We start from the raw sequence: 18887 nt of genomic DNA, 5'->3' as shown, positions 1-18887 counted from the left end.
AAAAAAGAAGCTATCTTTTCACCAATAAACAAGAATTTAGGGATTTGAAGAACACAAAAAAGAAACACGTCTACTTCACTCTACTTTCCACTAATCCTACATATCATACACATATGTGTGTGCGGGTGTTTGTGCGGCTTTGGCATTTGATGCACTGTCGTGTGCGCTAAACTATGTTTATCAGACGCATATGAGCGGAAAACATAAAAATGCCTTAGAAAAAAGTGTGGCGCGCAAAATAATGACGAGCAACAAAACACGAACCGGCTGACAGAGGGTGTTTGGCGCGCGCCTGCGCTTCAATTCTTGGCTTTTGTGCGCTTATGATGCCACTGTGGCAGTGTGTAAGTCAGTGACCAGCAAAAAAGCGGAAAATCATCAAAATGTAATAAAAGCAAAAAAAAAGTATAGTGTGTTGTTGAAATTTTTCGCTTTTATGCAAACGAGGGGCGCAAGCGGAGCAGCGCGCAAGGGCGGAAAGCAAGTACACATATATACATATATGTATATAAATATATTTTTTTATGATTTTTCCCTCAACTACGTGCTTTTCCTGCTATTTTGCGCTGGCTGCGCAGCATAGCACACCAATTTTATGCCACCAGCTTTTTCCCAGCGACGAGTTTTGACAACAACTTAGTTTTTGTACAGCCTTTTTATATGATTTTGATTTCAGGCAATGTTTTTATAATTTTTTGCGTCTTTTTTTGCTTTAATTTTTTTTTTTTTCAGTTTAATTTATTTTTAATTTTTTTTTTGTGCATTTTTATATGTCACTGCATAACTTTTATGCGTAACACCGGTTTCCCTTCCGTTTTTGCTTTTTCCCTACAGTTTCCTGCACTTTCCTTCTTCTTTGAAGCGGAAACAGGGCGTATGAGTAACATTTAAGCAGCATGACACGCCTCCAACTACTTCGCCTGCGCTTTAAAGCATGTGCAGCAGTAGGTTGCGTAAAAATGCATTATAAAATTTACAAAAAACAAAAAAAAAATTATAAAATGACAAAACCAACAAAAAATGCAATAAATTATAAAATTTACAAAAACAACAAATATCGCTGGCTGCCACATAATTTTCATGATGGCATTTAATCAACTCGAACCCCAACTTGCCAGAACTTTACGCTGCGGTTCCCCGCTTTTTCTTTCCGCTTTTACTTTATTGCTGTAATAGTGTCCCTTCTCATTATTATTGTTGTATTTGTTGTATTTTTTTCTTTGCATTTTATCATTGTTTCTCACTCAAGCATAGCTAATTAGTCGATTGTCAATGTTTTGGCGCTGCGGAGCTTGACTGCAAATGCAACGCGGAAGGGATACACACGCTAACTTCAGCTTGGCAGCTATCAGAACGAGTCAGTGTGCTTGGGGTCACCATTGCCGCTCTTCTACGACAACGAATGCTGATAACTCCATGTGCTGTCGCGACGATTTGGCTGGTTGCACAGCATGCTTTGAAGTGCCTTGCGAGGGGAATACGCATATACATATGTATACATATAAATATATACATGCATAAAAATATATGTATGATTACATCCCCAAGTATGCCCACTGTGTTTCGAAAGGGCGTTCACACCACTTGCTTTCTTGGTGTCAGCCAGCAGATAGCGATGACATACAAACATACAAATGGAGTCTTTATATTCTCATACATAGATTAGAGTACAAGCAATGTAAACGTGAATAATTGTGCGAACGTATTTGTTATTAATGTTGCATAACGCAAGATAATGCTTAGTAAATGAAAATGAAATGAAGCTTGAAGAGGAGAAGAGAGGGCGAAAAACGAAAAAAATGCATCTGCGATTGTATATATAATATAACAGAGCAAGATTTTAGTATAAATCATTTCTATCAATTTAGGCCACCACTGTAGCTTTTCTAATTTGTAAAGTAACAAAAAATCATAATATAATCAATATATTGTCAAAAGTGTGCTCAATAATGTACAAAAGGTCCGAAGAAAATTACTCAATCCATATTTAAGAAATAAGTGTGAAAAAAGTATTTTTTTTTATACTCTCGCAACAAAGTTGCTAAAGAGAGTATTATAGTTTTGTTCACAAAACAGTTGTTTGTAAGTCCTAAAACTAAAAGAGTCAGATATAGAGTTATATATACCAAAGTGATTAGGGTGACGAGTAGAGTTGAAATCCGGATGTCTATCTGTCCGTCCGTCCGCCCGTGCAAGCTGTAACTTGTGTAAAAATTGAGATATCATGATGAAACTTGGTACACGTATTTCCTGGCTCCATAAGAAGGTTAAGTTCGAAGATGGGCAAAAGCGGCTCACTGCCACGCCCACAAAATGGCGAAAACCGAAAACCTATAAAGTGTCATAACTAAGCCATAAATAAAGGTATTAAAGTGCAATTTGGCAATAAGTATCGCATTAGGAAGGGGCATATTTGGACGTAATTTCTTTGGAAAGTGGGCGTAGCCCCGTCCCCTACTAAGTTTTTTGTACATATCTCGGAAACTACTATAGCTATGTCAACCAAACTGTATAGAGTGGTTTCGCTTAGGCACTTCTATACAGTTCAAAAATGGAAGAAATCGGATAATAACCACGCCCACCTCCCATACAAAGGTTATGCTGAAAATCATACAAGTGCGTTAGGCGAATAACAAGAAAGTCAGAAACACAAAATTTTACGGAAGAAATGGCAGGGGGAAGCTACTCCCAGGCTTTTTTTAAATTTTAAAATGGGCGTGGCGTTGCCCACTTATGGACCAAAAACCATATCTCACGAAGTACTCGACCAATTTCAATGAAATTCGGTATATAATATTTCCTTAACAMCCTGATGATATGTACGAAATATGGGTGAAATCGGTTCTCAACCACGCCTTCTTCCAATATAACGCTATTTTGACTTCCATCTGATGCCTTCTCTGTATAATATATACATTAGGAACCCATGATGATAGCGGAATAAAACTTTACACAAATACGGTATTTGAGCTGAGGTATCCCTTGTGAAAAAAGTGTCGTGACCGGACTATAATTTTTCGAGGACCCTGATATCGAACAGGAAGAACTTAGTGCATAATCAAACCTAACCTAGTCTAATTAATTTTACAGCAAAATAAAAAATATGTAAATGACGGATAATGAAATCTCGATTATCACTTTATCATACGAGAGTATAAAATGTTCGGTGACACCCGAACTTAGCCCTTCCTTGCTTGTTTTACATTAAAACCCTAATCACCTCTTAAAGTACTTGCTATAAAAATGTATAAGTTAATTGCATCAACGCTTAAAATATTTTTTATTTATTATTACAGTTTCTTTAAGAATATAAGAAAACTCTCAACAAACTTTTCTTCACCAATTTTTACACTCTTTCTTGTATTCCGCTTTACTTCTAAACTCTCTAATGCAGCTTTAACACACAACTTTGTTGCAATTACACATACTTTTTTAATTAGCGAAGCACTAAGGAAATTAAAATAAACTTTACTCAGTAATTCAAGGTAATTGAGAGCAAAACAAATGAGTGAAAAAGTTAACTAAGGTTAGTACCGTGAGAAATTCGTGCGTACTTTGTTTACTACGAGTATTGTGGAAATTAAATGCCATAGGTTTAAAGTGAAGATACAGAAAAAAGTATAAGATAATGTCCATTAATATAGTAAAAAAGTGAACATTTATCAATTTCCTTCAAACACTTGCTGTCAATTGCAATTCTCAATAGTTTTATACAAAGAATATACTTTTTCATATTTTATGTTATCTACTCATATTTATATGTATATAAACATCTTTATTCAAAGCTTGTTACCATTATAACTCTCAAAACGCTTTGCCCTCCAAAATTATTTTAAAAAAATACTATACACCTATATGACTAATTATTTTTATTTACACTATTTGCTAGTGTATTCTGTGCATTTTATATTTACCCACTGCATTTACCCACCGCAAACTGACAATCATTGTCATTACACTCGCTCAGCTGTTTTCTCTGCATTGCACGGAAATAACCTCCGCCATCACCTTGACAGTAATGTCATTAACCAAGTCAATCATTTAACTGCGCTTGCTCTTGCTATTGTTATTGTTGTTGTAGAACATTTAGTCATACATTCTGGTGACATTGCACCAGTTGCGCGCATCACGCTGGCTTCTGCCACGCCATTGTATTGCCGCCAATCAAAATATTTACTTTGGCATTAAAGGAACTTCCGAGTTTGCAACAAATCGCAAAAATTCAAAAAAGCAAACAGTGAGGAAAGAATTCAAATGGTAAGTCAAAAAATTGACATGCTGATGGCAACGCATCTTTCATTACTCAATGTTAAGTCAATAATTGTAGTATGCATAAGCGCGCCATTGAAAAAAAGGTGGTTGGGAGAAATAAAATGTTTCTTGTGTAAATAGTGTAAAAAGGTTTTGTTGACTTCAATAAATAAGCGGGCGGCAGTAATGACATTTCGGGGTATTTTTATTGAACTTAAACTTTTATGAATGCTTTGTTTGCTTTTGAAGTCGCATTTTCATTGAGAAAGTTAAGCCAAGCGATTGAGGAAGGTTAATGAAATACAAAAAAAGAAATTTTATATATTAAGTTGTATGCGAAAAAAATGTAATCATATTAAAAATTTCCCGAGATTTATGAACTCTGTGGGCACATTGCTCTTAAGTTGTTTACACAACCCAGCGCGTTCAATACTTAATATTTATTATTTTGTTGTGGAAACTTTAATATAAATTTGTGGAATAAAGAGTCAATTGATAGGAATTTTTGGACTTGATATCAATGTGCAATTCCAGAAGCGAAATATTCAACAAAAATGGAAATTGAACTAGGTTGATTGAACATGTAAGCGAAGGCGGTTTTTTAGTGGCTAACACTCATTACTAGAATGGGGTATTAGACAGCACTGTCAAACAATAAAAAAAGAATAGAATAAAATTAAAATATAGAAACTAAAAATAAAATATTGCTAATTTACTAAAAACTTTTATTAAANCCGTCAGAGGCCCTATAAAATCGGATTGAAGTTAGAGACATGTTCTTTACTCGTCATGACTTTACCCAATTGTCGGAATCGCTGATATTGGATCAACTTAGCATGCTGTCTCTTATACACATCTTTTTTTTTTTTTTTTATATCTTTTTCACTTCGATTTTTTTCACTTATCATAATTTCCTTTTGTTAACGTTTGGTGTTGAAATTGCAGTTACTTTAGCTGTAGTATTAACTATCACATATTGAAAATATTCTTCAAAAATTTGAAAAATATCCTGCAAATTGTTTAGATGTATTTGATTTAAATTTGTAGGATATATTTGAGATATTGATATCAGAGATAGATATTTGTAAGAATTTTGTAACATAATGTAATTAAATAGGCTCTCAAAATTGTAAACACTTGCTCTTGAATATCTGCGTTCAGAGTCCTTAAATATCATTTCTATAAAACGGTTGAACCTATCGGTGTAGAATTTTCACTCGATACTCTTAGATCGATTTTAAAGCCACTCTGACGTGTACATTTTTTCACAAAAACGAATGTTCCTTGGGGAGGAATAATTTTTTTTTAAAATCAAAATTTTGATTAGCCTTCTTATAATTACTTTATTGCTCTGATATATAATTGTGGTTCTTGAACTTTAGATTGTTACAAGCAGAAAAATCTCCTCATTGTCTGACACCTCTTTTTTAGAGCTCCTCCACACAGTTGATATCGTATATCAGAGAAGTCCAAAATTTTCGAAAATGAATTACAGCAGCATTCCAAAACTATATTAAATTGTAATTAATTCATTTAATAAATAAAATGCCCCGTGAATGTATGCATGAAGAAATAACAGCTGATAATTGAGGAATCCCAAAAAGTTGGCACGTGTTAAACTCCCTTGCAAGCTGAAAAAAATGTATTAATCTAGAATGATGTGACAATGTATGGAACTAGAAGAAAGTTGAAAAAAAGAAGTTCATGAAATGACGGCTGCCTTGAAATAATAAAAAGTTTTGTAACACTTTTTAAAAGCTTGGAAATTTAAAAAAGTAGTAAGTATTTCAATTTAGAGATATGACTATTTGCAGACTTAGAAAAATCTGTAAAGAAAACTTTTAGTAGAACCGTTTAAAAAAACTTTAGAAGCCGGAAACCTCTGATATTATTGAATTTGAAAAATTCTCTTGATATTCTTGATTCTTGAATAGTTAAACTTGCAAAAAAGCGTATCTATTTTTTCTAGTTAAAATTAGCTAAAATATGTGTCATTTATTATTAATTTTTCTTTTAACTTATTTATTATTTTATTATTTTAAATCACTCACGGCTTTCACTTTTCAGCTTTCGAACTGACAACAAAACTCTCGAGTCAATAAATAATTGCGAACTGTAACTTATAGCACACTAGCTTTAGAATTCACAAGTTGAAATAAAAATCTCAAACTCAGAAAGTATGAAGGCAGTAAAGAGAAGGCGTTCTGTATATAATAAATTTTAATAATTAATAAATAATTGTAATATTATTATAAAAAATTAGTTCAGAAAATAATAAACTTTTGTATCTAGAAGTTTTTTGGATATTAAAAGTTACACAAAATATGAAATATAAATTAAGTAACCAAAAAAATTTGGATGCCAAACAAAAATCTAAGTTTGATATGTGACTTCGCTAAAATTGAATTGCCAGCGCTCCTAAATGTTCTCAACAATTTATTATTTATACATTTCTACATACCATATTTATTGCGTGAAAGAAGTTAGTTGAATTTGTTCTAAACTAAAAGTAGTTTATTTTTATTTTGTGTATTTATAATATAATTACCTTTTTCTTACTCAATATCACTTGCTTTTATGACATGCATTTGATTTCTCCCAAAACACCAATTGGCCCCAAAATATTAAATCACATTATCATTTGTGTCAAACAAAGTTCCCCAACTAATATAATATTTATGAAGAATCCATTGGGTCATATCGTATGTACACTACATTATGTAGTTATTTATTAACACATATTTGTGCCTTCGCTACAAAAACAATAACAAATAAATATCGGCCGGGAGGGAGGGGGCACTTAACAAATATGTATGTTGCTAGAGGAATTATAGATAAAGTAAGCATTTTGTTTGTCAACAATAAAAGTGAGCGCACGCATGCAAGCAATCAGCAGTAGGTTAAGCCTGCGCTGCACACAAACAAACACACACACACACACATAAACTCACATACCCAACATATTTGTGTGCATGTGAATGCATTTGACTGCAGTTATATATAGCAACTTATAAACTCGTACGAAAGCCTGCCGGGCGCATGTGGGTCATTGCTGATAAATGGATAGTCAAATAAATCTGATAAATTAAATTACGGCGACAAAAAGCAAACAACAACACAAATATTCTTAAACTGCAGCGCTCATATGTTTGATATGTTATGTGCATTGCGAGATAATTTTTGGTTTATTTAGTTTTGTATACCCTGAGCAGAATGTATTATGTTTGCCACAAACTTTGTGAGGAACCGTCAGAGGCCCTATAAAATCGGATTGAAGTTAGAGACATGTTCTTTACTCGTCATGACTTTACCCAATTGTCGGAATCGCTGATATTGGATCACAATTACATTTACATAGCTGCCATACAAACTGAGCGTTAAAACTCAAGTCCTTGTAAGAAAATCTTTTGCATTTGACAAGCTATATGCACGAAATCTGGTCCGGATTATTATCCAAAGCAATGCTACAATATTCAAAGAAATTGTTCAGATCGGACTACTATAGCATATAGCTGCCATACAAACTGAGTGTCAAAACTCAATTCCTTGTTGAGAAAACTTTTTTATTTGAAAAACTATCTTCACGAAATTTGGCATAGATTATTAATCAAAGCCACTCTACGATCTTCGAAAGAGTTATTTAGATCGAACCACTATAGCATATGGCTGCCATACAAACTGACTGAAGGATAACTAGTTCTTGTAGTTTACGTTTTTTTCTTGTGACTTTTTCATTTTATCATTTGGCTTTATCAAAACGATCATTTGTCGGGTAAAAGCAGCGCGTTCTGTGTCAACTATGGGCATAAGCTGCCAAAAAGTGGTATTTTCGCTGCCAAATTGCGACACTTAAGGTAGGGTAGGGTAGGTAAATGTATGCCAGCATACCTAAAAATGCATAAATGTGTATATGTGCGTGTGTGTGTTTATGCGCTCACTTTTATTGCCACCGTTGCTTTCATAACAATTACCCCGATTACGAAACGCGGAATTTTGCTTTAATTGTCTTGGCGTGATGAGATAATAGGGCAATATGTTACACGATTTTCTTGGCGACGCTCGAGCGTTTGACAGCGCAAACACACACACACACGTGTCTGTATATGCAGTTTTATAAATAGGCGCAACAAAATGCAAAAAAAAAAAAATTAAAATTCTCTTTTCTGTGTCAAACTAAAAATATCAAATGCGTTTGGCTTTTGTTTCCAAGACGCGTATAATTTCGCTTTTTATTTTTCGCTTTATTTTTATTTCGCTTTAATTTTTTTTGCTTTTTTTTCTATTGTTCATTATATTTTAAAATTATTTTTTCCCTTTTTATTTTTTTTGTTTTGCATACGCAAATGCCTTTAAAAATAAAACAGACTCAAGTTTGCATCTCCAAACACACGCACACATATACAGACATTTAGAGGCTGTTTGCCAAATGCTTTTGTAATTTGTGTTGCTTAGACGTCAGTGCGCCAGCAGTCAGTTAGTACACTTGACAATTACTTGAGGTTGAGCGGTGCAATAAATTCTTTTATGTGCGGCACATTTGTAGCTAGTTAAGAGCAAACGACTGTATCATATAACGGTTCATTCAAATAAAGGCACATACACGCAAGCAAACATACTTATACATATACACACTTACATATATATTTATATACATAAATGGTTATAGGGTAAATATATGTATACACACTGTGCTACATACAAATATCAGCTTGTGCTTACATCCGCCTTCAGCAGCGCTTGTATCTCCTTACCATTTGCGCTTTTTTCAGCACATTCGTATAGAATTGCACGCTCAGCTTATTATGCAAATAAAGTTTCTTACATAATGCCTAGCTTTGTATGTATGTGTGTTCGCATGAGTTTACCAGCTGCGAATTGCAACAATTAAAGTTTATGCAAAATTGTATCACTTTCAGTGCATTTATGTACGTATACATTAACATATTTCTGCTTAGTGTATATGTACATATATACATGAGTGCAACTGCATTTGACTTTGATTCTGATTTGATTTCTGGCAGAACATTACAGTCTAGTTTTGCTATTCCGCATTTGATTCGTTACAGCAGCAGAGGTGGGTAAGATAAAAACTTATCGATAACAAATATTCCATAATTTCTCGTTAATAAATTATCGATAATACAATGTTGATTAAAATTGTTAACATTGTTTTCCAATAAAAAAAAGTATCGATAAGAAATACAAGTGAATTGTTCGATAATAATTAATCAATAATTTATCAATAATCGAATATTGATTAAAATTCTTAACATTGTTTTCCTATAAAAAAAAAGTATCGATAACAAATACGCATTAATTGGTCGATAATAAATAATCGATAATTTATCAATAATCGAATATTTATTAAAATTGTTAACATTGTTTATAATATGAAATTATATCACTTAAAAACCTTAAGGAAAATCAGAAAGTAAAACTATATAAAAAACTACCGTAGTCATGGTGGCTAGCCTTAGCTACCAAAGCCTTTACGTTGATCCGGAATATCGAACAGCAAAGCGATGCGCAATATTCGAAAAATAAAAAATATTCGATTAGATTTTGTCAAAATCAATACAAAATGTTTCGAAGGAAATATGGCTCAATGAAATTTTTGCGAAAACTATAGTAAAAGGGTGAGATATGTAGACACTTTTTAGCAAAACTTGCCATTTCGATACCTAAAATTTGTGGTATTATTTTGGGCTATATAAGTAAATGGTAGGGAGAGCCACTTGTTAACGGTGGAATTTGCAAAAAGTCTAAAAGATCATTATTGTACAGAATTAAATTTTATACAAATATATGAGACGAGATATTTTTCTCAAGTACAAGTATTTTCTTTCCTAATAATATTTAGAGCTCATAATGGTAAAGGATTTTTTGAAGTGTTTATTAATCAAATTTTCGGAGTACAAAGTAAAAAAATTGTCGACATTTTGAACCATTATTTTCATCGTCAAATTATTGCATTTTTTATCGAATATATGTTATCGATAACCGATATTTTGAGTTTCCTCACTGCTACTGTGACTCTCAACTAAATGCGGAATAGCAACTGCACTACATAAAAAGTTTCCAAACTGCTTTGAAAAGAAAATTGAACTGACTTTAGTTTAGGGGAAATCTATTTAAAATATATCGAATTTGCTATAACTGTTTCGATAATCTTTAATTCTCTTTACAAATAATCAAAAGGAAAAACCGTGTAGCAAATATTGTTGTTCAGAAAGAAAATAGAACCACTACAATAAATCACCTGGTGTATAAAGTTTGGGATCCTCTGAACTAAGCATGATTTTAAATTCATTGTAGAAAGTTTGAGAACCCTTGACTATGAACTAAGTTTCCAAATCTGTAGGCAGTTATTTGGACCTCAAATAGTTTTAGAAAGATGTTGGGAACCCCTGAACGAAGAAATATTTTCAATTTATAGCAAGTTACTTGGACAATGTCCATTCTGAGGATATATTTGTATAGAAAAAGGAACAAAATGAAGTCAACAGTTATCATAATATTTTATACTGCATATCACTATAAGGAGATTCATTAGGAGTGATGCAAAACAAAGAGTTCACAAATATATTTATTATTTTAAAATTTGAAAACATTCTTTAAGTCTTACTAATATGAGTCAAAAAATATTGCAAATATTATATTAATCTGCGAAAAAAATACTCGATTCATAAATATGAGTAATTTATGCAGTAGCATTAGTTAGGGAAATGTTATAAATTTTTTACTGAAAATTTTAAATTGTATTCCATATAATTTTTTTAATTTTTGTTTGTATTCTTTTAATTATTAATATGAGTTCGACAGAAAAGGTGCAGCCCAATTTAATTATGAACGAAATATATATTTTATTCTTAATTTTAATTGCGCCTCATAATTCAGGCTTAACTCACTTTCGCAAATTCATTATTATTTAACAAACAGCATAAAAAATTACTGTTCCAAAATTAACGGCAAAAATTCATGCGAATTTTGAACTTAAATACAAACAACAATTTGTATTTGTCCGAAAGCAAATTAGTTAGAATGCAAAACATGCGCCAAAATAATAATTATCAGCAGTAAAACACACGTAGGAAACAAATAATTTTGCAAAGCAAAATATAATAACAATAAAGCAAGAGCAATAACAATTTTTTCTATGGCAAAGCTATAAGTATATATGTATGTATGAGTATGTGTGTGTGTTTGTTTTTCCGTTTTGCCCAACACATGCGGCCAAAGGAGATAAGCTGTCAAAATGGGCAAATTTCATGAGCAACGTGCTCCAAACACCGGGCTAATACCTTGTGTGGCTTCTTTGTTTATATTTGTGTACGTATATGTGCTTTTTATTTATTTACTTTTTGTTGCTGTTCGCTTTTTTTATTTTCATTTTATTTTTTATTTTTGCGAACTCATTCCTTTTGTTACTCTTTCCTCATTTTTGTTGCCATGCTTTGCTAAATATTTTTTTATATTGCTGTATAGCTCTCTGTGATTCCGCACAATTTTTTGTTTATTTCTGAAAATTTCTTGCTCACTTTTTTGCCGCGCGCAACACGAACTAAATTATTCAGCAGCGAAAAAAGCCGGCGGCGCGGCGCGTTTAAGGTTAAACGACCATTTGAGGTAATGGCTGGTTGTTGTCGGCTGTCCGGCGCTCCGGCGCGCTTGCTGGCGCGGTGGGGTGTGGCGAGCGCGCCGCTTGCTTACTGTTAGCGCACACACATGTACATTGCACTTACGTCACAGTGGCTGAGACAAGTTGAATGAGCGCTGCCAAAATTAGCGCAAAGCTGAAACGCGTCGGTGTCGCTATGCTGTGCGCGAGAGCGTGGCACGTCTAAGCTTAAAGCCATACGCTAGCGCGTTGAAATACGTAGCGCGAAATCGCGCTGCTAATCACGCGTTTGACGCTTATTAAATTTGTAACCATTTAGCAGCGACATTTAATCAGCGGTACTTATATATAAATATTGTACTCTTTGGCAGCCGCACAATGCGCGCATTATGAGTGGTGGTCACACCAGGTTCGCGGCGCGTCGTCCAGACGTCGCCATGCTTGGATTATTTGTGAAATTCCACAATTGGAAAGAATATTCGTGACCATGTGCGGGGCGCGTACACGCCGGTTATTTTTAACGCGGCTATTTCTGTTTAGCGAAAGTCAAGCATGTGCTTTTTAGTTTTATTTTTGCTTTTATTGTGAGCTTTGTGTATGAATTTACCAAACAAAATTTTGTGACGACCCAGCAAGTAAAATATTTTTAACCTTATAATCAAATATTTTATATACAAGAAGATATCTTCGGTCTTCCTTTCAGATAGTTTCTAATTAAAAATTCAATTTTTTCATTTTCATGTTCTTATACCTAGTCTTCTTTTTCTATCAAAATAAGCTTCTCTCTACTTTCGCTACTTTTTTCGTCTTTCTTTAAATATTTTTCAAACTTCCCTTTGGTATGTGTTATTTATCAATATCATAATCATATTTCTTCCATTTTTTTACATATTCTCCCCTTACTTCCTTCTCTGTCTTTTCTAACATATATAATTTCCCTATTCTCTCCACTCCTTCTATTCCCTAGCAACTCTTTGGTTTATTGGGTTCAAGCCTATCCATCCGCCTATCTCACTTTATGTGGGTTTCAAAATGTCAATGACTCTTTACTTTCTTTTTTCATACAAAGCCGCATAGCTGTAGTACTCACAGTCATATTTATAACTGTTTTGTTCTACAAGCTATTGTCTGTCGACTGTGTTGTTATTATCATTGCGCTGTGCTTTTTTAACCCTTCCATTGTTTATTCTTTCCTTTCTCAATTTGTTTAGATCTAATCAAAAATTTTTTTACCACTCGCTCAGTAGTGTTTCCCAGTCTTATTTATGTTTATAGAAATGAGTGAGTGTGCTTTCATTTAAATTATTGTTGTCTAGTTAGCTTTACCTGCATAATTATTAGTTTCTGTTTTTCTCCATGATTTCTCCCATGAAAATTGTGAACAGGAATTATAGGCTAAAATTTAGCAGATATTTCAGCGCAAACTAAATATAGTATATTAGGTTTCTTGCAGAAGAACTCCGCAACAATTTCATATCTCAACTAGACATGACATAGTTTTAACGACCTGTTTGTAAAATTTATTGATTTCAACCACCGACTCAAAAGTTCTCAAAGCTGCGGTAAGCTTTTATAAAGCTTTGTCTTAAAGAGAATATAACGGTTATTGTGACAATGTTTTATGCCGCATTTCGGCATTAAATGTTCAGTTGATTGTTAATATTGAACTAATTTGTATAATGTGATTTTATAATTTGTATAATCGATAACTTCCGATTTATTAATCGAATGTGAAATTTCGATAAATTTTAAGTTGTTGGTTTTTATAACCCCTTTGCCTCAATAATTAACATTTGTTAAACACATAGCTTTCTTAATCAATTACTACTGATTTATTAATCGATTTTAAAAAATCGATTTGAATTGTTTGTTTGGTTGTTAATATTGCGCTAGTTTGTATCCTATGTGCTTTGATAATTTGTTTTAATCGATAAAGTATACTTTGAATAAGCAAATATAAAAACGCATAACTTCCGGCTTATTAATCGATTGTAAAATTTCAATAAATTTGATGTTGTTGGCTTGTCTAACCCTTTTGACTCAATAACTTACATTTTTTGAATAATCAATTTTAATAATCGATTACTACTGACTTATTAATCGAATTAAAAATTTCGATAACCGATAACTAATGAAACGTTTAGATATATAAGTCTTACATTTCCGCTTCTTTATGACATAGTTTTAGTCAATTGTGCATTTATCGATATATAAATGATACTAAATGCTTCGTATGGATGTTATAAATCGAACAAACTTTGTTTTTGAGTAAAATTTTGATATTTGAATGATAATATGTGTGATATATCGACAATTACAAATCGACAAGAGCTGTACCAAGACAAGAAATGTACCAATTATTATAAATCGATAAGGTATTGTTTTAGAAATGTATCGATAATTTCGTTGAACTTTTGATAAAAAAAAACATAATTTGTTCTTATCAATTTTTTCGTAGTATATCGAATGCGGAATAATATATAAGTTACTTTCACAGCTTTTAGTGGCAAATACTTGAGGGTTCCGCGTTAGCCGTTTGTGGCCAAAAATAGATATTTGTATGCTATGTAATATATATATTTGTATAAAAATTGTAAGTCGTTTTGGAACTGCCAACGATGAAATAAATAAAATTCTCAGGTGCATTCAGATATCAACCATTTAAAGAGCTCTCTGAGCTATTTAAAATCATGTCTGCAAGGAGATACCGGACAAATGGTTAGTCATTTGGTAACGTGATCAAAAATACAAATTAAATAAAATTAAAAAACCGCCTGCCTACTAACGGCACTCAGGTATAGTACGTGAGAAAACTGTTCAATGATAATCTAGAGAGGCTGGCTGGTAGAATTACCACAGCTGAGGGATGAGTCAGCTTATAAAATGAATATTTTCTTACTAGATGACGTGTCCATCAATTTTAGTATCCCACCCGTAGTAAGATAAAATTATATAGTTCGTCATCATTTGGTCTTACAAACCAAACACGCCTTTTATAATTTTTTTCCGTTTTGAAATCTTATGTTTGGGTGATTAAATTTCATTTAGTCGATTTCAAGTTTTCATATTTTTTTTTTTTTGTTTTTTATTAATCTGAATACCATTTTTATTTAAATATATTGCACATATCAATTTTATTATAATTTTTTCCAATATTTCATTTGCTCTTTACGGATTTTTGCGAGTTTATTGCACAGATCGTCTTTTCTGCTGTTGTTGTTATCCAGCTTTCCAGCGACTAAGCCGCAATACTTTTAATACGTGACATGTTTTAATTTCTTTGCACTCATAATTTTAATTGGAAAAATTTCGAAAACAAAACAGAGAAGTCGTTGGCTTGTTTTCTACTCATCACAGTTCAGTGCCCCGGCATTTAAGTGATACTCGCATAGCGGTGCTCGCTTTGGATTGTGTAATAATTCAAAATTCATTTAACACAATTGAAATTACGTCAAATGTGGAAACTGTTTTAGCGTGTGGCCATATGAAAAAAGTATGAAATGCAAAAACTAAAAGGTTGCAGAAGGTTCAATGAACGCGTCGAGCACAATTAGTAGAAGTGTGAATTGAGTGCGCCGAGAATTTGCGGCTAAATTTAGGTATTTATTTTAAGCACTAAGTAAATTTTTGTAAAGAAAAATAGTACAAAGCACATTCTTTCGCACCTCTCAGCTTTTTAACTTTTCATAATGAAATTCTACGCCACAAACGCCACCCTTTTTAGACTTTTTGTTTTGTAGGCACTGCTGCCTTATCCGGCACTTGAAAGCCAAGTTCTAAGTTTCCGCCTTCATCAACGGCGAGTGTAGTGCTTAATAGCTGCGTAGAAAATGCTTAAAGTTTGTAATTAATCCTGTTAAAATCCATTTCACCTGCGCCACCGCAAATGAACTCGACTCCGGGCTGAAGCCAATAGTTTGCTGCTCTTGCTGCAATTTGCTGGCGTTTGCTTGGTTAGTGTTGTTGGTTTCCCCGTGGCCTGTGTTTTCATTGAGAGTATTGTTCTTGTTGTTATTGTAGCCTTTGTTGAAAATTGTTGCTTTTGCTTTTATTGTTAGCGTTTTTTGCAATGTTTCTTGTTTGCTGTTGACTTCGTTACTATTTTCCATTTTAGCCAAGCTCTCGTGCGCACAAAAGTATACTTCTCAAAGCTTTTCCCCTATTAATTTCGCTTGAGTAGTTGCTGAGAACTCAAGTTGAAATGTGTGCACTCAATGGTTTTTCTGGGTACTTAAAGGAATACGTCGGAAACCATACAAAAATTTGCGTGAAACCACGGTGGGGTTCGAAATCATAAATATGAGTTAAGTAAAGTGGATGTTAAGATAAATAAGTAGACTTAAGGAGCAGATGAAAACAGGTGCGTGTAAGAGTTTTGTATGCAAAATGCTTCTTTTATGAGAATATGGTTAACCACGCTTCGCAGAAGAGATGGGCATATGAAATCGTTTTTCGCTTTTCGAGCTTTACGAGTAGCCTCAACAGCACTCAGAGTGATCACATAATTGAAATGCTTTCTCATTTAGGTAATTGGGAGATACACTTCTAGTGCAAACTCTTTCAGTGCTCCCTTTTTTTTTTTAGTTTATATTGAATACAGTTCAGAAGTAACTTCTGAATTACTTCTAAAATCCTTGATACAAGGCTTGGTATCGTTGTAGTACGATAGAGTACATAAATATGGTGGATTTGAAGATGTGTTAAGCGGAAGTTTAAGTGCCAAATCTCGAATCGAAATGATAAACTTTTCAGATATTATTGAAAATCTCTTTAAGATATTGCTTCGTCCGAATAATTCGGCAACTGGAGGCCAATTCTCGAAGAAAGTGAGTGAATTATATATATATTCTACAAATTTATGGTTATTTCACAATTACTCTTACATCACTTCTTCTAAAATGAGCTAAGTTTCTTATTTCTGTTAGCTTTTCGTGTCTTTTATATTTTTCATTTCTTTTAACTTCCCCCAACGTATTGAAAGGGAAATGAACGCATTGTGATGCGCGTCCCGCAAAAGTCGTAACAAATAAAAACAGTGCCAACAACAACAAAAAAAAAGCTATTTTTTACACAAATTCTTTCTTTCTTTTCACTTTCCACCACATAAGCCATCTATCACCTGCCAATTCGGTAGTCCAACAACCACGTGCCGCCTGCCAGCCCTCAGCGCCACGCCACTTACAAATGCGTGTGGCTTGTGTGTGTGTGTGTGTGTATGTGTGTAAATCTATTTAGCTATATTTATGCTTACATACAATATCCACATGTCTGCATATATTAACTTGTCTATTTATAGCTAATAACGTGCCAAATAATTTTCGCGCCTCACAGCAACACAACGCCATCATTGTCTGTGGTGGCATCTTTATTTGTGGCAACTCTTCGTTGTAATGAAATTTGTGCCGGGAAGTCAATTTGTTATGGTTTTCGCTTGCGATTAGCGTCGGCAAGTGCGTATCAACACTTTTTGCCGACACTGTTGATGCGCAGACATACTTGCTTGGATACTTATGAGCTTCCAAATTTATCTACGCGTTTCTTTGGCTTTGCCTTTCTTGGGCTCTTTAAGGCGTCAGCGAAGGGATTAGGTGCAAAGCTAGTAAAGGGGGTGTGTTGAAGGGATTTTCATTAGAAATCGTGGTACGTGCCCTTAATGAGTTCCGTATTTAAAGTGCGGCGGTTCTATATATGTTAAAATGTAGTGAAATTGGTATGGAATTTAGGTAGCTTTTTGTATGATTATGTGGTTAATTTGCGTGGAATTTAGAGTGTGAATTGGCAACATTTACGGAATTTTAATAAGGTGCTAAAGCTGTGGCGGGCTCTGTTTAGCTCACTGATTATATGTGTTGAGATGAAATTTTTATGAAGTGCAAACATTTGGAAGCTTAGATGGATCTTCTTATATGTTCGATATGCCTATGTACATTTGGAAGCTTATATAAGGATTGTACAAGAAAAACTAAAGTGCGATTGGCAGTGATATGTTATTTCCACATATTTTCATAAATCTAATTTTAGGAACTATTTCTTCATGAGTTGGATATTATACGCCACATTGTGGATTATTAAATTCTTAAATCAAAAGAAAAAAATGGCATTCCCAAACCTCTCGCTCATATAAAATTTTTGGAATTTTAAAATCGATTATAAAATAAATAAAAATAAAATAAATAAAAATATTTACAATATTTATTTATTTATTTATTGTTTATTAAAAATATATATTAGAAATAATTATCGTGTCTATCAAATTCACTAATTATCGAAAATATTTAATAAATGTTTGCAGCTGATTTACTGTTTTTTACCATAGATTATTACTTTTAATATTACTTAGTTGTTTTAATTTAAGATGTTACTTTATAAACTTATCGATAATATTTCAAACTTGATAACTAGCGTAGCAACTTTAGATTTTATATAGCTGATTTATCGAATTTCGGTCTATCGAACTTTTTAATTCTTATAGAAATATTTTCAATTAAATATAAATTTTTTTTTGTCGATTATTGTAGAAAAGTTTTCCATTAAATAAATTTTTGTAATAAGTCATAAATGTCAATGCAAAGTTATTTCTCAAACTACTAATTATCTTTTAATAAAAATCGATTATTTTAAAAAGTTATCGATAATTGTTTGCATATACTAATTTTGAAGCAGAATTATTTGTTAACTCACCTTAATACACGACTTTTATTATTGCTTCTTTTCTGTAAATGTTCTGCAGAAATTAGCTGTAAAGATAAGACAAAAAGATATGAATGAAAAAAAGCGTCAAAATTAAGAACACAATATTCAAGCTAGATTATTTTAATTATATAAAGGTTTGACCGCTTGTAATTAAACCACGAAAGTGTTATTAAAATTTGAAATTTTGCTACCGAATGATAAATGCAAAAGTAACTGTTGAAAAAACTGGTTTTACAGCGGAGCAGAATTTTATTATCTTATATACAAATGTAAAAATGTATAATTTTTAATTATTTATTACTTTTACTTTTTGACAATATTTTTT

General features: G+C 32.8%; 1 protein-coding gene across 1 annotated transcript in view; it reads right to left on the bottom strand.

The window, feature by feature from the left end:
* The window catches only part of LOC108967894 (dual specificity tyrosine-phosphorylation-regulated kinase 2), a 157821-nt gene that overhangs the window by 84347 nt on the left and 54587 nt on the right, over positions 1 to 18887 (bottom strand). Inside the window, exon 3 of the mRNA XM_018931556.1 lies at positions 18551 to 18606. The gene's annotated coding sequence lies outside the window, so the exon portion shown is untranslated. The remainder of the gene's footprint in view (positions 1 to 18550; positions 18607 to 18887) is intronic.

This window comes from Bactrocera latifrons, unplaced genomic scaffold, assembly GCF_001853355.1.
Source record: "Bactrocera latifrons isolate USDA-ARS-PBARC rearing strain unplaced genomic scaffold, ASM185335v1 scaffold_2, whole genome shotgun sequence".
Classification (NCBI taxonomy): domain Eukaryota; kingdom Metazoa; phylum Arthropoda; class Insecta; order Diptera; family Tephritidae; genus Bactrocera; species Bactrocera latifrons.
The sequence above is the reverse complement of the archived record's forward strand: the minus strand, read 5'-3'. Positions and strand labels throughout refer to the sequence as shown.